The sequence below is a fragment of the Canis lupus genome, chromosome 11 (genome assembly GCF_003254725.2).
Source record: "Canis lupus dingo isolate Sandy chromosome 11, ASM325472v2, whole genome shotgun sequence".
Classification (NCBI taxonomy): Eukaryota; Metazoa; Chordata; class Mammalia; order Carnivora; family Canidae; genus Canis; species Canis lupus.
In genome coordinates, this window is record NC_064253.1 from 57144111 (window position 1) to 57167398 (window position 23288).

The 23288-nt window shown below is 36.1% G+C and overlaps 1 protein-coding gene across 14 annotated transcripts in view; it reads left to right on the forward strand.

The window, feature by feature from the left end:
* PLPPR1 (phospholipid phosphatase related 1) overlaps positions 1 to 23288 on the forward strand; it is a 554792-nt gene that overhangs the window by 134035 nt on the left and 397469 nt on the right. Inside the window, exon 1 of one of the 14 annotated variants that reach the window (XM_025432502.3) lies at positions 6044 to 6251. The exons of 12 other annotated variants lie outside the window; for them this stretch is intronic. The gene's annotated coding sequence lies outside the window, so the exon portion shown is untranslated. Of the gene's footprint in view, positions 1 to 6043; positions 6252 to 17065; positions 17081 to 23288 lie in introns of those variants that run through there. One more of the 14 variants, XM_049116325.1, reaches the window with a different exon arrangement.

Sequence of the window (23288 nt, forward strand, 5' to 3'; positions counted from 1 at the left end):
TCTGCCCTACGACCCAGCAATTGCACTGCTGGGGATTTACCTCAAAGATACAGATGCAATGAAACGCTGGGATACCTGCACCTGATGTTTATAGCAGCAATGTCCACAATAGCCAAACTGTGGAAGGAGCCTCGGTGTCCATCGAAAGATGAATGGATAAAGAAGATGTGGTCTATGTATACAATGGAATATTACTCAGCCATTAGAAATGACAAATACCCACCATTTGCTTCGATGTGGATGGAACTCGAGGGTATTATGCTGAGTGAAATAAGTCAATCGGAGAAGGACAAACATTATATGGTCTCATTCATTTGGGGAATATAAAAAATAGTGAAAGGGAATAAAGGGGAAAGGAGAAAAAATAAGGGGAAATATCAGAAAGGGAGACAGAACATGAAAGACTCCTAACTCTGGGAAACGAACTAGGGGTGGTGGATGGAAGGGGAGGTGGATGGGGGGTGGGGGTGACCGGGTGACGGGCACTGAGGTGGGCACTTGACAGGATGAGCACTGGGTGTTATTCTATATGTTGGCGAATTGAACACCAATAAACAATAAATTTATTAAAAACATAGAAAAATAAAATAGAAAAGTTTTTTTTTTTTAATGAGAAAAATATAGAACTGACCCACCAGGAGGACTACTTCCTCTGAGATCCACTACTGGAGCTATGGCAGAAGTAAGAAACTCCTGCTACCACTGATTACTGCAACTGTCTTTGGAAGCATGGTGAGCTAGAACATGGACATCATAGCTTTGATACATTGATTAGCAAACCAAAACATAACGTCAGTGCTACCCCTGGAGAATGGACAGTGCTGCAGAGAAAATTCATATGGCCATGATTGTGCTTGACAGCTGAATCAGCCAAATAGATTCCGCTTCATGCCTGCCTTCCAAACCTCAAACAGGTGTTTCTAGTTGTCAGAACCAAATTTATATATGGAAATGTAGCTGTAAGAGAGTCTGGGAGGTGATTTTTTAGCTTCTTAATTTCTCTAACCTAAGTAGGGAAATACACAAAAACAAGCTCACTGGTAGCCTAATCATGATCACAAGGGAGGATCAATCTTAGGTAAAGATGACATTGGAGAAAACACATTGGAATGAGGAAAGGTATTTGAGTTTTTGAGAACATCATTGAGCTAATGATTAAAACTTGTCCTGTTTCTGAACCTGAAGTTCTATAAAATAGTGACTACCTCATTGTTTAAACATATTACTTGAAATTCTGTTATATCATTTGAAATTGTTTATTTTTTATTCCCCCTAACTGCCCCTTCCCCCACCTCAGCTACCATTTAAGTTCCAGAACAGCAGAGATTTTCCCAGTCATATTCACTAGTCCTTTCTTGTTACCTGGACCAATGCCTAGAATAGAAAAAATCTCAAAAATATTTGCTGAAATATTGAAGTGATAAAAATAGGGAATAAAACATGATAATTGTGGCTTAAAGGGAGTAGTAATAACCACATGATACTTATACCAGAAATGCAATATTGCTTTAACATTCAGAATCAATGCAATATACCATATCAACAGATTAAAAAAAGAAAAATTATTTAATCATCATAATAGATGCAGAAAAATTATTTGACAAAATTTAACATCCATTCTTGATAAAAAATCTTACCAAACTGGAACTAGAAGGGAAATTCCTCCTCCTGATAAAGGACATCAGTGGAAGATCTACAGGAAACATACCGTTGTATAAGTTCTTTATATATTTTAGATATTCTTTATTGGATATGTCATTTGCAAATATTTTCTCCCATTCAGTAGGTTGTCTTTTAGTTTCCTTTGCTGTGCACAGCTTTTAATTTTGACTTAGTCCCAGTAGTTTATTTTTGCTTTTATTTCCCTTGCTTTGGGAGATATATCCAGAAAGATGTTATGGTTGATGTCAAAGAAATTTTTGCCTGTGCTCTCTTCTAGGACTTTTATGGTTTCAACTAGATGCTTAATCTATTTTGATTTTATTTTTGTGTATGATGTAAAAATGTGGTCCAGTTTCATTCTTTTGTACATAGCTGTCTAGTTTTCTCAGCATCATTTGTTGAAGAGACTGTCTTTCCCATCGCATTTTCTTGCCATCTTTGTTGAAGATTAATTGACCATCTAATTGTGGGCGTATTTCTGGACTTCCTGTTCTATTGATCTGTGTGTTTTTTGTGCCAATACCATACTGTTTTGATAACAACAGCTTTGTAATATAACTTGAAGTCTGGAATTGTGATTCCTCCAGTTTTGTTTTTCTTTTTCAATACTGCTTTGGCTATTTCAGGCCTTTTGTGATTCTATATACAAATTTTAGGATTGTTTGTTCTAGTTTTGTGAAGAATGCTGTTCATATTTTGATAGGGATTCCATTAAATGAGTAGATTGGTTTGGGTAGTATAGACATTTTAACAATATTTGTTCTTCCACCCCAATATTATTTGATAGTCTTTCCTAACAAGTGGTTTGAGATATTCTGAGAGCAAGAGAAAATTTCCCAAGGAATTTGTGGTATCAAAAGCAATAATAGTGCCTGTTTAAATTTATATTAAAGATCAAGAAATAGAACAATTGTTTATTTATTTATTTATTTATTTATAGAATTATTTTATATATGAGAGAGAGCACGAGCAGAGGGGAGAGGCAGGGGGAGAAGCAGACTCCCCATTGAGCAGGGAACCCAATATGGGGCTTGATTTTAGGACCCTGAGATCATGACTTGAGCTGAAGGCAGACACTTAACTGACTGAGCCAATCCAGGATAACCCTAAAGTAATTGTTTTAAAAAAAATCCCTTTAAAGGAGGCCATATAGTCCTTGAATATATAGTCAGTGCACATTGTGAAAATCAAAAGAATGTCTCATAATTCAGTCACTTAGATAGACACTGAACCGAGCATCAATCACCAGCCTTGATAGACTTGGATATCATACAACTGTAAATTATTTTTATCTGTAGAATAAGAATAAAATTATTCTTAGTGCTAGACAATTATATAAGGCCAGGACATAGGGAACACAGAAACTGATATATGCCAAGTTAATGAGGAGCATAAAATGTTAATAATTCTAAAATTTGCTTTGATATGAGCTTTACCAAATCTGTAAGCTGCATTCATTTGATCAAAATTCTCATGTCACACATCAGGAGATTTAAGAATTATTAAAAACCATTATTAAATGGAGAATGTCAGAATGATTTTCATATGTATGGCAATAAAGACTATTTTTAACCACATAGTTACTGTTAGAGTGTGCAGTAGCAGACAAATTAAGCAAAATATGAAAATACTGATTATAATTTTTGTCTATAAAATATAAGAATTCCAAACACCCATAATGGAATACTTTTTAATCTATTTAACACTATATTCATAGTTAAATTTAAATTTTATTATACTTTTGGCTCCCAAGTATCAGTATAGTATGCTTTTAAAATATGCTTTTTCTTGTGATTAATTTACATTAAATAGCATGTATCATTATTAACAGAAAAAGGTCTCAAAACTTGTTTTTGTATATAATAAGTATGTATTATATGTAAATATACAATGTATTAAAGATTGCATTTAAATGCAATTTGTAATTTAATAAATTTAATATAATATATTTTCAACAAAAAATCATATCATTATAACCCACAGTGCAAAAAAACTGACAAACCCATTAGCAAGTATCTTTGAAGACATTCTATTCTGTACTGTTCAATATAATAGCTACTAGCTACATGCAGCTGTTTAAATTTAAATTAATTAAAATGAAATAAAGTTAAAAATTTAGTTCTTCATTCACACTAGTTTCATCTTCTATGCTCAGTAGTTTGGACGTTGTGGACAGTATAGAGTAGAACATGTGCATCATTGATCACAGAAAATCCTATCAAGTAGCTGCAATCTATATTATTGTGAAAGGGATTTGTTCCTTAAAGTAGTAAGAAAGATAGTTTTATGTGGTAAAGTTATTCTTGTCGATGTCTTTTCTATGATTCTAAGCATTTAGAGGGTAGGATTTATGTCTGAGCAGGACTGGCACATGCTGGATACAAATGTACTTATTGGTCCTCCAATATGCTCAATGTACCCCAGTAATAGAGACAACAGCAGAATTAATAGCACTATGTAACTTGTTGTATTTTACATTGTGCAAAGTGGTTTTATGTAGCTGTCATTTGAGTTTAAAAACAGTTTCAGAAAATGGTAGGGATTATAACTCCCATTTTATAGTTGAGAAGTCTGAAGTTCAGGGAAATAAAAGGACTTTTCTGGATGATAACAGCAATAATATAAGTAATGTTTATTGGTTGTTAATTTTTAATGTTTATTAATAACTAATATCTGTCATTTAATATATTTAGCTATTAATGTTAATCCTAATGTTTATGGCACTTCAGTGAATTATAACTTAATTGTCACAAACCTTTGATTATACTACTTTTACATTTTTCCATTTTATAGATGAAGAAACTGAGATTTAGGGGAATAAGGCAACTTGCTCAAAAGACTGGAATTTGAACTCAGGGAGTTTATTAGGCTTGTATGTTGACTTAGATTCATACTGTGGCTTTTCCTCTGCTCCAGTTTTGGCCCTTGAAATCCCAAATTCATCATGGGCCCACTTGGTAACTTGGTGGTCCCAATTCAACAATCTTGTAAGGAAAGAAAATTTAGCAACTAGCATGCATGTCAAATAACCAAACAGTATACGTTATATATTGTTTGTGGCCAACCTTGAGTTGCTGTACACTGATGGCATCTTGATGGGACAGACCAAAGCTGTTGATCAAAGGAACAAAAGACACGTACCTCTATAGAGTCAGGCTTGCATTTGTTTGCAGCTGAAAACAATTATGAGTCGTGCAGACTGACAATATGCTGTCAGCCAGAGATTTAGAAATTGCACAATTAAGCTAGTCTCAGCTTGGCATTGATAAAGAATAAAGCTCCAGCCAAAACCAGATGCCTGTGTAGTCATGAATTAGGACCTTTAGGTGTCTACATCATTTTCAGCCCAACATTTTGGAGTCTGGGTAATTCATATGACTCCAACTCTGTGACAATTTTTTTTAGGTTGAACCATATGAAATTATTATTTTTGTAGGTCAAATGGTCAAACGTAAGCCATTTTATGTAGTTCAATCTTGTACCTCACAGAGCACCAGCTAACAAACTGTGAGTGCTTTGCTTTCCCCCAGAAACAATGTGTCCACGTCACCTCACTCCTTGAAAAACTTTCCACAGCTGCCCATTCCACATAAACCCCTTGGCCAGCATCACACGTCACTCTCATTCTCAGGCTTGCCACCCTCCAGATTCCCTTTTGTCCTCTTCCCTGAAGCCTTGGCTTCGTCCATGGCTTGTCTCCAGGCACCAACATGCCCACCTAGCATGCTCTCACCTCAGGGCCTTTGACCAAGATGTTCCATCCATGTGGAATGTCGTCCTCTCTGGCTCTGTAAGTTTTCTGAGTCTCAGAGCTGGGGCAGAAATGATGCTACACAGATGGAGGACTGGTGCACAATTTGAAGTATTGTCATGTTTATGTCAGTGGCTAAAAAAGTTTTTGCAAGTAGTCAGAACATATTTTTGTACATTAATCAAATAAAAATTTTCTGAGTTTCAGCAAAATTCTGCTGGCCATGAAGGTAAAAACCATTTTGTCAGAGACTGTTGTCATTATCCACAAGACAAATGCTAGGCTTCTGTAGCACTGCATGTGTGTGTGTACGTCTATGTGTGTATGATACATAATAGTATAAGAAAAAGAAATGTCACAAATAGAAGATAATAAGTCTCTGGGTATGTATGTATATTGGGTGTACTCTCTCAGTTGCAAAAGTCAGAAATTCAATTCAGGCCTAAAACACAAATTGGAATCAATTGACTGATGTAACAGATTTTTAAGGAATCAGGCTATCTGTAGGCATGGCTGGGTTGAAGATAGACTGATGTCATTTAAAAGCTTTCTTTTTCTCCATCTTCCAAGTCTACATTTCTCTTTTGGATTCGTTCTCAGGAAGGTTGTCTTCAGACATCCACGAGGCTGTCCTTAACCACATCCGCTTAAGTGGTTCTTAGCCTCTATAATCCTAGAAGAAGCACTCCTTTCCCAATGGTTCCAGAAGAAGTTCCATGGAGAGCTCCAATTAGTCTGACTTAGGCCATCTGATCATGTCTGAACCTGTTATTGTGACTGGAAGGATGGACACGGAGCTGACCAGACTCAGTCATGTGCTCACCTCTGGAAAGACAAGGTAGAGGCCACCTTACTCAAACCACATAGTCTGAGAGTAGGGGAGAGGTGCTTCTGAAATGAAAAATGGGTTTCTGATAACAGAATAATAAACCAATGTTCAGTATCTGTGTGTGTGTGTGCGCACACACACATGTGCACACTTTGGTAAAACCAAATAGTAGCTAAAGTTCATCGGTGACATCCTATTCAAAAACCATTTATAGCTTTCTTATAAATCTTTTATTTAGAAAGTTTTTGCTTAGTTACAACTTCTAATGCAAGAAATTAGTGGCTGATCTTGGTTGCTGTTGAGAAGTATGAATATGAAATTCAAATATTTTTATGAATTCACATATACTAACAAATACTAAAGTAAATCATCATTCACTTTTATATGTAAATTACTGAAAATATAAAGTTAACTTTGGTAATATTAGCTTAAGGCCTGGGTGTTCAGTAGATTTCAATAAACACTTGTTGACTTCTGGATGAATATATAAGTAAAATCCTAATTAGTTTTTCTGTTATCATTTCATGTTCAAGTAAATAATTTGATTTATTTTGGCAAAATATTCCAGGTATTTGTAAGCATGAAATAAAACTAGACCAATGATTACTAGCTAATAAATAAGACTTAGTTTGACTTCCGTGGTCTTTCAGTTATTGAGCTCATGAAAACAAAGTTAAATTATTTTTCAAAATAAGAAAGGAATTCTTGGTGGATATAATTAGGATTCATTTTAATAATAAAATATGGGCAAAGATAACTGATGGTAATCTAAATGTCTAATTTACTTTGAGTCTCTGTGAAATAGGAATTCTTTTGCAGAATAAAGAATTATTTTGCAGCATTCTTCAAGCTAAATTCATAAAATGTGCTAATTATGGTTGAAATGTAAATTTTGATATGATTGTGGGAGCCACTACAGCTTAATTCTGTATCATGCTTCTTTCAAATGGCAATCATAAAACCTTGAGAGATTTTCAATATAGGATCTTATTTCAGAAATCAACAGTATCTAGAACTAGGGCTCATTGGAAACGAAATTCATATCATCCTATGATTTAGTTTACGGAATTGGAAGGAAATAATGTTTGCTCCCCTAAAATACAAATTTATTATTAGACAAAATAGCTAGAGTTTCAGATGCATAGCCGTAGAATTCTTCTAAAATTTCTTTATAACTATCCCTCTTACAAGATCATACCACCATGACCTTCGGCATTTCTTTCTATTGCTTTTGAATGGTGCTCTCCCCAAATTATTCTAGATCTACAGTGAGATGAAGTTGCTAGAGTGTAAAATTTGGCATCCCAAATGATAAGTGGGTTGATAAAGCAAGACTGTCTTCCAGAGGATGGCATCAAATTTTTCGTCACGGAGCATTCCACAGGATCATCACATGACTATTTTATTAAGTACCTCCAAAGAGTGACAACAGCATTCTTTCCACTTTGACCCTAGGCTATCATCAAATATGTAAACTATTAAAACTATACAAAAACAAAACTATACAAAACAAAACTCTTCAGGGCCCTCCATTTCCTTACTTGAGGAATGAGTCTTTCGTTCCTACCTCTGCTCCTTTCCAGCTGCTCCGTTTATGAGCTAATCTAGCCACTAGCCTTTTGACCTGTTTTTCACTTTCAGCTCCATCATCAGGAGCTAGGTCTAATATAGCACAACTGCCTCTCTGGTTCCATTCCTTTCATTCTTTTCAATGCCTTGTGGCATGCCACTAGCACTCTTCTTCTTGGTAGACAGCAGCCTTTGAAATTTATTAACAACCTTAAGCTATTAGCTTTTTTTGTCTAAGAGCTATTCTAAGGCTAGTCAAGGGCAAACAGTTCAAGGGGAAAAATCTAGAGATACTAACCTCAAAGTTTAGAGAAGAGGCATCAGGAGCAGATAAGAAATGAACGGACAGCAAAGGGAAAGTTTGAATCACAAACCAAGTTTTACGATCAGAGAAGTATTAGTTCTATGGATACTCTGTTGGGGCACAGGCAAAATGTGAAAGAGCAGTTTAATTAAAAAGCTATATTGAAAGCCAGTGCCAGGGATTAGCAGAACAAATGTGATAGGGTCCCTATTGGAGAGGTGCTACAGGGCATCAGAGCAGAGACGGACTTGCCCAGAGAGCCATTCAGATGGTGTTGGAACTAGGACTTCATCTCAGCTGTTTTTAAAATCCATACTGCATCCACATGTGATACAGTCCTTTCTGCTCTCACTTTTCAAGAGGATTTGTAGGTGTTCTTTGACAGTGTGATAACTCAACTAGTGATGAATGCATCCAGTTTAGTTGGAAACCAACTAATATTTCTCTATCCTATTTTCAGGGATACTGTGAGAGGCTTTACCAAAAGTTCTGCCTATGTCCAGATAGACCATGCCTGACATTTTCCCAATCTACCCATTCTACTAACTGGTCAGGATGGCTTTTTTCCCCTAGTGAACTGGTGTTTGTTCCTAGTGATTCCAATGATTAGTTTTTATACGGTGGTGTTCTTAACTGAATACTGGGATTTTATCTGTTCCATCTCCTATGCCGTGGCCTCCTTTGCACTTCTGTGACTCATCAGAGATTACTGAAATTAGCTGATTATGCAATTCAATATGATTATTCAATTCAGTTATTCAATATCAATGTGAGTATAGTGTATCCAGGCTAAGATATGTAGAGTGATATAATAGAGTTAATGTATTCTTATGATTTATTCATTTATTTTGGTTTTCTTCATGTTCATTGAACTGAGAAGTTCAAATATTTTCATTTCAAAATGTCATTCAGCATCACTGTACCATTGACCACAAATAGTGAGGCTATTCTTTCTTGGTAATGAAGGGAAAAAAGGTGGAGGAGAGAACTCGACTTATTGTTGAACTTGTCTGCTTTTTAGGTGTCAGGTCATTGGTCTTCAGTGCTCTACGAACTAGTTTTATATATATCTGAGCTGTGGCCTTAAAGATGAGTACCACTGCAAGGAGTAACTGAAAGAATGAGAAATGCCCTACCATCAAAGATATTTTGCTGAACTATCACATATAAGTTTTATTTTTGGGAAGAAAAGGTGAAGTAATTTATAAATTCTAGTAAATTAAAAACATAAATGAGTTAACATATCATTAATTTTTTTTGCTATTGTAAATGATATGTATTCCCTAGCCTCATCTCTTTCCATTATAAGGTAACTGGAAAATCCTTGGCTATATCACCAGCTATATTATAATTTATTTTTTTGTGGAAGCACTGGGATCATGATTGAAACTTCAAATATATTATTAATGATTTTTCTTTCTTAACCACAAGTGATTACTCACCAAAAGTCAATCTAGAGTAATTTTGTGAGGAAACTTCAAATAAGTTGGACATCTGTGTCTATAGAATGTGTTTAAAAATATTTTGGGAAAACAGATAGTTTTATATACAGTAAATGAGTGGGGTGGAAGTGCTAAAAAGGGTAATCTGAAGCAATTCTATACCAATTTAAACAAATACTCAGCTGGTTTCAAAGTTCAGGGAGTCAGAACATTCTAGAAAATATGGTCAAAAGAAATTCATACTACTAGGGATATTAAAGCCTCTTCCTGTTTATAAGGTAAAATATTATATAGAGAATACAGTATTACATAGAAAGAAGTCCTATTTCCTGTTTGTGGAGTATCAACTGCCCAGGTCACCCAGAGCATGTTCTCCCAGCTACTGGGAATGTAGTGTGCTGATGGCTCACAGCTGTCCCTCTTCAGAAGCTGCTTTCATCAAAGGGAGGTCTTTCCTAAGGCTATATACCCTTACTGGGGCAGCCCGCATTTGATAAAGGATCAGTGTAGAGTTACAAAGCCTGTCCCTTCCCTCAATTTTAGACAATTCTGAAGGGCCACCCTTTGTCCAGAGTTTCCTGTGGGATTATGGGATTAGCGGGAGCTTCTGCTGCAGCTGCATTGTGCATCACAGTTCATCTTATCCCTCTGCCCAGTTGTCATAGGTGGCATTCATGGAATCCCTGTCTACTGAGTCTTCCACATGAAAATCTTCACTCCGGAGTGTGTCTGGGCAGCCAAAGCTGTGATGGTACAAAAAATGGTTTTAGGGAGGCCTACTCTATAATGTAATTTTGGAGCTGGATGACCTCATCACCTATAGTGGCTAGAATACTGACAGCCTTGGGCATACTAGAATTCTGTACTTATTAAAATTTTCACTAGTGATGCAGTGGAACAGGATAACATTGGAAGGGAATGTACAGTATAACAGGTACTTGAGAGCTATGAGAGAAGTAGGTGCTGTAAGAATTATGAAATCAAATGTCTGTTGTTGGGTAATATTGATGCATTGGAGAGGATAATGAAAGGCTGAAGGTTGATTAGGGCAAAATAAGAAAATCAGAAGGCCTTCTAAGTATATAAAGACACTCTTCTCTTGTAGCTGGAAGGGCAGGAAAATGTGAGAATCAGAGCTAAGATTTAATTATAAAAGTAGCAGAACTCCAGAGAAATTTGAATTGTCTGCTCCAATAAGTTGGCTGTGCCAAAGCCAGGGACCTGATGGGAAAGGTGTGGGACTCTGAGATTTGGAAGGAAGACATATGGATCACCTCACTCATAAATTTAAAAACTCAGATCCTGCTGCATCTTCTGGATCTGCATAAGCGACCTACTCCTTTCTGTAAATGCTAGTGATATTCTTCTTGCTTAAACACAGGTGGCTCTTCCTGGCAGGTCAGTATATGTCCCTACACAGACATACCACCCTCCACTCCTCTCCTGGTCACCACAGTCATAGTTAGGACCAGATCTCAGCACTCAATTGGGGAATGACTGAGCCTGCTAAAGGAGAAAAAGGACCATATGCTAAATGAAGGTGGTGCAGACTTCTCAAAATGTACCAGGGCATCTGTATAAATGTTACTAATGATAAAATTCAGCTCCTCTAAGTCTTTGCTCCCTTTTTTGTTTGCTTGGTCTGTAGAAATCCTTCACTAGTGTCTTTTTGTCTTTTTCTCAATACCTTTTTTTCTTTCTTTCTTTCTTTCTTTCTTTCTTTCTTTCTTCTTTTTTCTTTCTTTCTTCTTTCTTTCTTTTTCTTTTTCCTTCCTTCCTTCCTTCCTTCCTTCCTTCCTTCCTTCCTTCCTTCCTTCCTTCCAAGATAGATAGATAGATTTATTTATTTATTTATTTATTTATTTATTTATTTATTTATTTTTTATGAGAGACAGAGAGAGAGAGAGGCAGAGACAGAGGCAGAGGGAGAAGTAGGCTCCCCATAGGGAGCCTGTTGCGGAATTTGATCCCAGGACCCTGGCACAACCTGAGCCGAAGGCAGACGTTCAACCACTGAGCCACCCAGGTGTCCCTTCTCAGTACATTTCTAACAGAGTTTTCTTTAAAAAATATTTTGTGGCAGCACTATTTGGCACATACATATTTATTATGGATATATAGTTTTCTCCTTCTATTAGTAGCTTGAGGAGATTGTGCCTGACCAGCATAGGTCTTCCTATTTAGGTAAGCAATAAAATCAGCTTTGTGTTTTTTTGATTTCAGGTATTGAAATGTGATCTCACCCTTTAACAATACTTACTTCATTGAGTTGTTTTAAAGGCTAAAGTAAAAGCAATAAACAGTCAATAAATGTTTTTTCATGGTATTATTTTTTCCATGCTATGTTACTTAATGCATAAATGTTTAACGTAGCTTGAGCCTTTTTATCAACATAAAAAAGACATCATTTCCCCTTCAGGGCTTCAAATTTTATTTTTATCTTATGCTAGTATTACATTCCTTCTCTCCTTTCTGAAATTACCTGAAAGATGTCTTGAGCTTTGCCAATTTGCTTGTCTTTAATTCTTTGTTTTTGTTATTTTTGATTAGAAGAATCTTTAAGGCAGAGAGTCAATTTGATAATTAAGAATTTGTTCTAATTGGATATTTTTTTACTACTAGAAAGAGATACTGTGTTCATATCTAATTTCAGATACTTCTAGGGAATTAATTCAATTCACATCATTATTAAAAATCTAAATCTTGGGGGGCCTAGGTGGCTCAGCTGGTTAAGCATCTGACTCTTGATCTCAGCTCAGGTCTTGGTCACAGGGTTGTGAGTTCGGGCCCTGCATCAAGCCTACTTAAAAACAAACAAACAAACAAACAAACAAACAAAACCACCTAAATCTCCAAAGCCAGGACCTTTTAGTTTAGCTATTTAGGTATTTAAAATAGAAGACAGTAATGGTGAGGTGAGAAGTTGACAGGAACTGTAGTAGGAAGCAGGTGAGGGCTCATAGGCTCTGTAATTATGTGTCTGAACTATAATATTCTATAGATTTGTGACCTCACTGACCAGAGCTTTGTTTGGTTTAAGCTAAATGGGAGTACTTTTTACCTGAAAACCAAATACACTACTTATCCAATGGTTTTTGGTACTTAGTAAGTGGAGTATTTTTTTCCTTGAAAATAATCTACATATGAAATCAAACAAAGGTCTGAGAATTACTTGATAATTATATAGACTAAGAAATGGGTTGGATGTGCAGGTCAATGCCTATCTAAATCCATAATCATGGTCCAGTTGTATATGAACTTTTCATCTAAGCTGATATTGGCAATGTACCTTCCAAGATTCTATTCCTGTGTGAAGAAAATATTTAGCAGAGATAATAGTATTTGAAAATAATCTCTTTTTTTTTCTGAGTTATGTCAAATGACTTCCTAGTGCCTTATAAAAGGTCCTATTTTATGTCAGGCAGAGATAACACTCTTTATTTTATGATACATATTTCATAGCCCTTTTTATGAAAAAAGAAAGAATAGATCACGGCTTCTCACCTTGGCATTCTGGACCTCTTGGGCCAGATAAGTCTTTGTTGTTAGGGTTGTGCCTCTAACATCTTAATGGCGAATGCGATCTTTCCCTTTTCTAGCATCTCCTCCATTTTAGGAGAAAAGACAGGCATGTAGGAATTATAACTATGGAGTATTATCAGGTGGCAGGAGGTTTTGCAGTGGCTTGAGTCCTTAGGAAAAGTACAAGGGTCAAAGATACGGTTATCAGTCCTTGGTTTTAACTCCAATTTTGTCGTATGATCCTGGACAAGTGTTTAGGTTTTTGGTACTGTCATATAATTGATCTTTAAAGTCACCTCTAGCAATATGAATTATTCACTTTTATGTTCCCAGTACCTCCTATACTGTGTGTTGCATAGTAGGCACTTGCTAAATTTTGTTGAATGAATGAATATCCTGAATGTTTTGTGAGTCTAAAATCACATTTTTACTAGCATTCAAAATTATAATTTACACTTGTCTGATTTACCACTGCATTCCCAGAACCTACCATAATGAGAGGTACAGTGTAAGTGCTTAGTAAATAATTATTTGATAAAAGCATGAATACGTAGTATAGAATTCTTAGATTATACAATCATTGACAACAATATGAATCCCAAAGCCTTACCATATTACCATATTTTATTCAAAACCTATAAAGGACATTTATAAAAGACAAATGTGTATTTCCACCCATCCCTGTATTATTCTCACATAAGTCATGGTATTATAATACATATTTGTCCAAGAAGTGAGTTCTTGCATTGAATCAGAACTTGTTCAGGCAAACTCCATCCCTACAACAAGCTGTGGTTGTTCAAAGACCGTATCTTTGGTCTTGGAGAGAGCCTCTGTTAGAATCTAGTCAAATTTTGCTTCCTTTAAGTCAGGGACCACACAGAAAGATAGAAGCGGAAATCTCCATGCTTTGGCATTAGAAGGACTTACTTAGGTTTCAGGTCCAGTTCTGCCTCCTAGACATGTGTGGTTCAAAAGTTTTATCCAGTGTAAGCCTCAGGTTTTTCATCTGTTAACTAGAGCTAAATAATACTTGCCTCATTGACTTATTCAGGTAAATGAAAGGAAACACTTAATACCCATCAATATTCATTCCTTTTTAAAATAAGCCTACCATTTTACTTTGTGGTACATAATGGATATGTTCCAAAAATTTGCATGTGTGAACACAATCAATTTTCTGTGAATTGTATTTAACTTTTTATAAAACAGAAAAATTTTTCTTTCAGAAGAATTTTGCTTTAATTCTTTTTAGAATCAGAGTAGGGTGCCCTAGTATGTTTTGAGATTTCAGGTTTGGGTATAGATGGTTTTACAGCACAAATTCTTAGTTAATTTCCATTAGCAAATAATCATTTTAAATCTGTATTCACTTTAAATTGAAATAAATACAGATTCCTGGCCTCCCAGTGAGTTATAGTCTCCAGACCTTTATGTTGTACATATTAAAATAAGTGAGTGTATCACAGTAGGTAAGGTCACTGGAAGGGGACTGCCTGGACTCTTGGCCAGCTCTGGTCTTTACCAACTATATGGCATTGGGGAATCCAACCTTGTTGCACTTCAGTTTCCTAATGTGCAAAATAAAGATAAAAATAATCTCTACCTCCTATTGTTATTGTAGGACTTAGAATGTCTATAGATGTCTTGCATATGATAGGTGGTAAAAATAATTAATTAATTAATTAACTAATTAATGCATTTGTTTATTTCCAAAACGTTTCTTGAAACTTATGCTTGTAAATTGTAAAGGCAGAGCTAGCAGAGAGCATGCAAAAGCCTGGGTTTTGTTTTTCAATTTACTCAGAACACTGTTCACAAAGCAGTTGTTTAAAATGGGGCTCTCCATAGTGTTTTTGAGATTCTCTGGTGTATATTTAATTCTATTGCTCTTCCTAAGTGCTTCCAATACACTTAGATGGCTTCACAGTTGAATTTTTCTCTCATCTGTTGTGGAATTCACTAAAGATAGTATATAGCTATAAATAAGCCTATCCATGCAATTGTAACCATGGCAACCACCAGCCTTCAAATGGGGAGATGGGGCTCACATGGCTGGTCTCAACTTCAGCCCAACATGTCCCCTTTCAAATTAGACAGCTCAGAATTGTGCTTTGCACACAACACAGCTATTCATTGCTCTCCACAGAGTATCTATCATTTACCTCAATCTAATACAATTCATTTCTGACTTTAACACATTCTCTGAAAGAACTGTACTAAATTCTGTGAGGAATAAAAAATGTGACTTAAGCTAAGTCCTTCCACCAACATACAGTGGGTTCTTCCTAACATTTATGTTTCTCAGGTCACTCCCTCACTAAAAACTCCTGAGTGGCTCCCTGATAGATATGGAGTTTAGCTCTTGGTTACTTTTTAGCTGCATATTTTACTCTCCTTCCCATGGCACCTTAAATTCCAGGTTTTCAAAAGTCTGTGTTCTCCAATGCCGTTCTCTCTATCTTTGAAATTATCTCCCAACTCTCTCCGCTCAAGTGCTGCTGCTGCTTCTTCTTTCCTTTTTTTAAAGGTCTTATTTATTCATTCATGAGAGACACACAGAGAGGCAGAGATATAGGCAGAGGAAGAAGGAGGCTCTGTTTGGGGAGCCTGATGCAGAACTTGATCTCAGGACCCTGGGATCACGACCTGAGTCGAAGGCAGACACTCTCCATGCTTTGGCATTAGAAGGACTTAGGAAAAAAAAAAATAGAAGGACTTAGGTTTTAGGTCCAGTTCTGCCTCCTAGACATATGTGGTTCAGAAACCACTGAGCCACCCAGGTTCCCCAGCTCAAGTGCTTCATGTGTAATTTTCTCTTATTATATGGTTTTAAGGTTAATTTAATTTATGTAGACTCCAGTTAGTTCTTCCTTGTTCACGTGAGTGATTCAGTGGAATTAATCATTTATCTTACCAAGTACAGTCAATGAAAAACAAAAAACAATTAAAAAATTCAAAAGTTTATTTATCAAAAAGGACGGACATGGCAAATGTTATTTAGCCCTATATTTAGCATAGAAGACAGTCATGATTTGATTTTCTTTTCTGAATGGATATGGCTGGTAAGAGTTGTGAATATGGGTATATTTGGTGAAGGGTGTTAGGTGGGCCTTCATGTAATGACTCTCAAAAAATTTATAGAATTTTACTGACTATAAATGGTAGATAAAGAAAAGTGAGGTAACTGTAGTGTCCAGATGACCGTGTTAATGATGTTATCAATTGAGATAGGAGTTGGAGGAAGAATATATTTGGCGGTGGAGTTATGCTTGAGTTTTGACCCATTGCATTTGATGTATCATTAGAACATCCATGTCTAGTACAAGGTTGGAAATTTCTGCTCAGATGTCAGGAATGACTTAGAACTAGAAATATAGATTAGAAAATCATCAGAATGTATGTGGAAATTTAAGGCATTGACATAAATGAAACTGATCGAGGAGAGTGTAGATTGAGAGGAGATACCTGTTGAAGAAGGATACATCAGAGGAGATTCAGAGGAAGTCACTAAGAGAGGGACTAAGTGTTGAGTGCCCTGGCCAGGTGCAGAGACTGGCTTTGAGTAGCAGGAGGCATTCTCCCTTTGAGCTAAGTGGGAAGGAGTGGAATTGCATGTAAGTGAGTATAGACACTGTCCTCTCTCCTCTCTGAAAAAGTAGGAGTCAAGGCACATCTATGGAGAGTGTGTGAATTCTTGGAAGTTCTGCTGTGGAAAATATTTACGGAAGCAGAGGAATAACTAGGACAAGATTAAAGAAGCTGAAATTGGGAGATTTATCTCTAAGTGCAAGTCCAACACTTTATCTGATTTCTTTCATTGGGATTTAATCATCTGGAAGTAGAAATCAAAATGAATAAGAACGAAGAGATAACATTCTCTCCTACAACATCACTTCTTGCTCCATTCTAGCCATCTTGACTTCCTTCCTTCTCCTTGAACATATCTGGTATACCAGCTGTTCCCTCTGCAGGAATGTTCTCCATACCTCCAGCTCCAGGTAAGCTGGCCACATGGCTTCCTTCCTTCCTGTCTTTTCTTATATCTGACCTTCTTGAAAATGTTCATGCTGACCATATTATTTGATACAATAACTTCAACTCTCTACAATTTTGATCTCCTGCTCACTTACCCCTTTCTTTGGCTATAGTACTTACCTCCTAATATATTAAATAATTGAGTCATTTATCATGTTTACTCTTTATTGTCTGTTTCCTTTTACTGGTATTGAGCTCCATGAGAACATGGCTCTTTGTTCTGTTATGATGTATGCTAACATGACAGAACACGGTGTAGTACATAGTAGTAGCTCAACAAATATTTGTTGAGCGAAATTCAAGTGACTTAAGAAATGTGAATGTCAGTGAAGGCTTATATTGGTTATTAGTTTTGACCAGACCAGAAGCAAAAAACTGCACTTTTCAAGATTACTTTTGGATATAATTTGTAACAAATTTCTTAGGTTATAAAATTAAATCATCCTCCCTCCCTCTTCAGATACCCACTTCTCTGTCTTCCTCCATATATAGTTATATATATATATATTATACTCTGATAAATTGCTCACTCACATCTAGAATGAAATCCTCTTAATATAATTATATCTTACACAGGCATTTTGCATTCTAAATTTTTTTTTCATTTATTTGATTAAGAGAGCTGAGTTAGTTCCAGATGTCTAAAAGCCTTTTGAAAGCTGGCTTAGGCATTTCCTTGGTTTTGGTAGGTGGGGAAGGACCATAACTGTGGCATAATGAAGAGCTGCCTGTCCTACCTCTGGGTGAGATGGCCCTTGTTTTGATCACATTTCTCTGTTGATGCTTTCCCTAGAAAAACGATTCTCGGTTTTGCCCCAAGAATCTTAGATAAACAAGTAATTTGACTCAATTGTAAGAATCAATGAATTATTTTTATGTTTCATAGTTATCCCACACATGTGCCTACAAAGTAACCTTGAGACAATTAGATTCTATCATTTTTTGAGGATCTGGTGAAACTGGTAAAAAATTCAGATCAAGATAGGTTTCTTACAACTTAAAAAGAGCAGTGACCTTAGATCACATTGAAAGTTGGGGCCTCTGCTCAGAGTTGCACAGCAGCGCAGCTTCTTACCTTCTCCTAGTGCATATCTCTCCCTCATGTGGGATCTGGGTCCTGGAGTGAGGGAGGCTTGCTCTCATTCTTCTCTCGAGTCTTACACTTGGGAGGCCTTGTACATCTTTACCGAGGAAGTAATCTCTTTCAGCTCTGCTCTCTTGCTACTAATCTTTTTCATAAATATTCAGTGGATATCAGTGGAAAAGAGTTTGTGGGCAGGGAAAGACTTCTCCCGTGTCTGGGCTCCTATGTATTTTCCTCAGTTCAAACATGTCTCTTCACATTTCATGAAAATCTCAGATGTTTTTCTTCTTTGTCCGTTTCTGTGATGGCTAACTCTTATCTCTACTGCTCTGCCAAAGACAGAACAATCTTGGGATCTATTTTTCCTTGGGGTGGCACTGCCCTCTTTTTGGATTTTAGTTCAGTAGGTTACCTTGTGAACTCAGCTCTCTGAGGGGCTCATGCATTATGATTTTTAAAGGCTATCTGGGTTGTTCTCATTGTTAGGATAAGAACTGCTTTTTTTGCTTATTTTCTATATCCTAGGTGGAAGATATTTTTAGTATCTAGAAGGATTCTTTGGTTCTTTCCCCAGTCTCTGGCTATTTCTAAATCTTTTGCTTTCCTGCTCACATTTTAAAGTTGTTTTTTTTTTTTAAATCTTTTTCAATATGTCTGGCATAGTTTTTTTTTTAATATTCTGTGTCTAGTAATACCATTATCTGGAATATTTGCAGATTTGATCTACTGTCTGTTGCTTTTGAAAGTCTCTCAGTGATTCTTCTTTGTATCTTTGTATTCTTGTGTATTTTGGGATTTTTGACTATGAGCTCATGTTATTTGAACTTTGTCTGTGGGAATTCTTTGAATCTGGGATTGAAGTTGAATTCCTTTAGAGAGGATTTGTGTTTATTTCTATATGGAGCATGGCCAACCATTTTAAAGTATCTGCCTGAAGTTTTTTGGACCACACTGGTAGCATGAGTGGTCGTTTTAGTTATGAATTCTTAGGGTTTTTTATTTCTTTATGAAGCACCAGGGCCAAGATAGTTTGATTTCTGCATCTTGTCATTTGGGAAGGTAGATTTAGTTTTGTTCACTACTGCACTTATGTTATAGCTCTTAGAGATCCCAGCTGCCTCTCTTAGATAGACTTGTAAATTTTTCTTCCTTCTACAACAGTTGCCAGCTGAATATAATATGCAGTCTAGTGACCATTAAAAGATATTAACATATCCATAGAAACTTAAGAAAAATCCAGCTTTTTTTTTTTTTTTTTTTTTGAAAAATCCAGCTTTTGTGTTTGTTTTCTTCTTACTCCTAAATTCGATCTCTGTGGATTTCTTACTTTGTACCTGTTCTTTCAGATGCATTAATTAAAAAAAATACTGTGTTAGCATTTAATTATTAGGGTCATTTGGGGTATCTAGTGTGTCACACCCCATGAACAGAATTCCCCTTTTAAAATTTCTTCACTGCCATGTTAGTGAGGTCTTAGAAGAGAGAATTTGTACTTTCAAGTCATGTTGTTTAACTTCAGAAACTAAAGACTTCCTTTCAAAGAATACAATGTTATTCAAATGGCTACTTAAAAGTTTAGAACCAGTTAATGTTATTTAGACTGATTCACATATTTCCTATTTTTAGAACATCTTTCCCCATAGGCTGAAATCCTAAACCATTGACTAATCTTTATACTATCTGTTCCCCCAGAGAACCATTATTCTTTTTAAGAATATTTTTTAAAAAGATTTATTTATTTTAGAGAAGGAGAGAATGTGAGCTGAGGAGGGTAGAGGGAGAGAGTCCTCAAACAAACTCCTCACTGACCATGGAGCCCAATATGGCACTCAGTCTCATGACTCCGAGATCATGACCTGAGCCCAAAATTAGGATGCGGTGCTCAACTGACTATGCCACCCAGGTGCCCTTTATTCAAAAAGAGATCAGATTCTTTTCCACTCCTATATTTAAAGACAGTTAAAAGCTCCCTATTGCATAATGAACTTGTTAGGGAATTGAAGGCCCTTCAAATCCAGCTTTTGGTTTAGACACACTGCATACCCTTTGTATTAACATCCCATTTCTTTGCTCATGCTCCCCCTTCTGCCTGGAGTGCCTTTTTCTGCTTTCCCATGTGGCAAACTTTTCTTAATCTTCAACTGTCAACTCAACATTACCTTTACTCTTCTTCAAGAATTATCAAACTTGATTGTACATAGAATCACCTAGGTAACTTAAAAAAAAGAAAGAAAGAAGGAAAGAAAGAAAGAAAGAAAGAAAGAAAGAAAGAAAGAAAGAAAGACCAATTTCTGGGCTTCCTATCTAGAGATTCTGGTTTAGTTGGTTTGTAATGCAACCAACATCAATATTTTTTTTAAACTTGCCAGCTGAATATAATATATAGTCTAGTAGAACCCCCGCTAGTATGATTAAGAGCCTAGAGGCTGTATCAGACTGTATTAGACTTGAATCTTGTCTATACCACTGTGTTACTTCTTAGTTTTCTCATCTATAAAATTGAGAAAATAATCACATTTAATTCATAGGATTGCTGTGAACATAAGGTTAGATAATGCAGGTAAAGAACTTAGCTTAAAACTTGCCATAATAAGGGGGCACTTGGCTGGCTCAGTCAGTAATGCACGTGAATCTTGATCTTTGGATAGTGAGTTGGAACCCCACATTGGGTGTAGAAGCTACTTAAAAAGAGTAAATAAATGAATAAAAATGTTTTAAAAACCCTGCCATATTAAATATTAGCCACTATGAATGGGCGAACTAGTTGTTCCCTCTGGATATATCATTTATTATTATTTTTTTTAATTTATTTTTATTTTTTAAAAATATTTTATTTATTTTTTTGAAAGAGAGAGAGAGAACGTATGTGAGCACTGGGGGAGAAAGACAGAAGGAGAGGGAGAAGCAGACCCTCTACTGAGCAGGGAGCCTGACTTGGGGCTCCATCCTAGGACCCTGAGATCATGACCTGAGCAGAAGGCAGACGTTTAACCAACTGAGCCACCCAGGTGCCCCTGACATTTAATATTTTTTAAGTTAAAAATAACTCAGTTACAGTCTGTACTACAGTTCTGAAAGGTGTTTGGTTCTCCATTCATAGATTATATCCTTGGGAGCAGCCTGGTCCTAGCAGTCCTTGCCCCCAGCTTTCTGGTCTATCAAGTTATCTCCTCTTCACCTTATCTCTTAGACAAAATACAGTCGAAGACCTCATTCTCTCTTTGGAAGAAAATTGCAGAAACGTTGTTTGTTTGTTTTAATTTTTTACTTAAAAAAATTCAATTCAATTTAGTTAACATACACTGTATTATTAGTTTCAGGAGTAGAATTTATTGATTTCTCAGTTGCATACAACACTCAGTGGCTCCTTACATCAATTCAGCAACCCTTTTTAACTAACCTCCTTTCACTGAGGCAATTCCCTATCAACTGTCTGGAACAGTGGTTTTTCCCTTTTCCTCTTTTTCTCTGTGCTGCTTGGGACTTTGTAAAAACTGTTATGGAACTCCTAATTCTTTATTTACAAGCTCAACTCTTCTTTAGCCTATAAGCTTTTTTTTTTCCCTTAATTTTTTTTTAAAATTTATTTGACAGAGAGAGAGAGAGAGAGAGAGAGAGAGAGCGCATAAGCAGGGGGAGTGGCAGAGGGAGAAGGGAGAAGCAGACTCCCTACTGAGCAAGGAGCCTGATGTGGGACTCCATCTCAGGACCTTGGGATAATGACCTGAACAGAATGCAGATGCTTAGCTGACTGAGCCATCCAGGAGCCCCATATCTTTGAGGGCAAATTCCGTGTCTTTTTCATTTGTACAATGGTTTCTTGTAATGTCTGGGAACATAGTGGTGCTGTTTGTAGGAAGAAAAAAAAGGAGGAAATTTGGAGAGAAGTAAATAGTATTCCTAAGCATACTTTAAAAGTATAATTGAAGGCAGTCTTCAAAAATGTCTATGTTTCAAGAATATAGATAGAACAGAAAGCAGATGTTAATATTGAGAAAATATCAGACAACATAAATTCATGTCATGGTGTAGCTGTCATAGACTGAGCTGAAGGAATTTTTGAAGATTGAGTACTAATATATTACTTTCTTAAGCTCTTCAAAACAGTTTTCTAATTCTCTGCCCATTTCTTCTCCTTCCTCATTCTTTCCATGTTTGTTACTAACCTACTAACTATTATGTCATGTCTTAAGATTGGAACACCATAATTGGGTTAATTTCTTACACATAGGCTATTGGATCATGATGTTCTTTGGGAAAGAGAAAGTTGAGAAATTAAATAGAAATGTTAAATTCTCTTTGCCAGAATGCTGATGAAGAATGCTTCAGGGGATGTAATAATGCTCTAAAGAGATATGACTATATAAAGATGCTAAAAAGAAATCAGGATTTAATCTGTGTATTCTTTATGATTAAATGGAAAATTAAAATCAGCTTAATAGTCATGCTGTTCAACTGTTTTGTGGCATTTTAACAGCATATTTCAAATTTAGTACCAAACTCATTACACAATATTTCAAATATCTAAATTTTGCTATAACCACAAGATCATTAAAATGTACATTGTCCTTCCCCCATGGGAATTATATACCACTTCTTATTTATTTGCCTTCGGGTATGTTTCAAAGTACTTAGTATTGCTATTTTATGATTCACAGTAGACAAAATAAAAATGAACTACAATCTCCATTGAACTCCAGTGAACTACAATCTTGTAAAATTTAGACAGTGTTATATTTTGTATTTCTATTCTTTTGTTTTCTTTTAAAAGAAAGAGTATTTATCTTGTTTCTGTTTACAGAAGTGATGAAGACTAACATTTTGAAAGCAAATAAGAGCAAAACAACATAAATAAAAATCTCTTATATCATGACTCAACATTTTTTATATTTTATTTCAGCCTTTTTTTTCCTATGTGAAAGGACATTAATTTAAAGGCAATAACCTGGGATCCCTGGGTGGCGCAGCGGTTTGGCGCCTGCCTTTGGCTCAGGGCGCGATCCTGGAGACCCGGGATCGAATCCCACGTCGGGCTCCTGGTGCATGGAGCCTGCTTCTCTCTCTGCCTGTGTCTCTGCCTCTCTCTC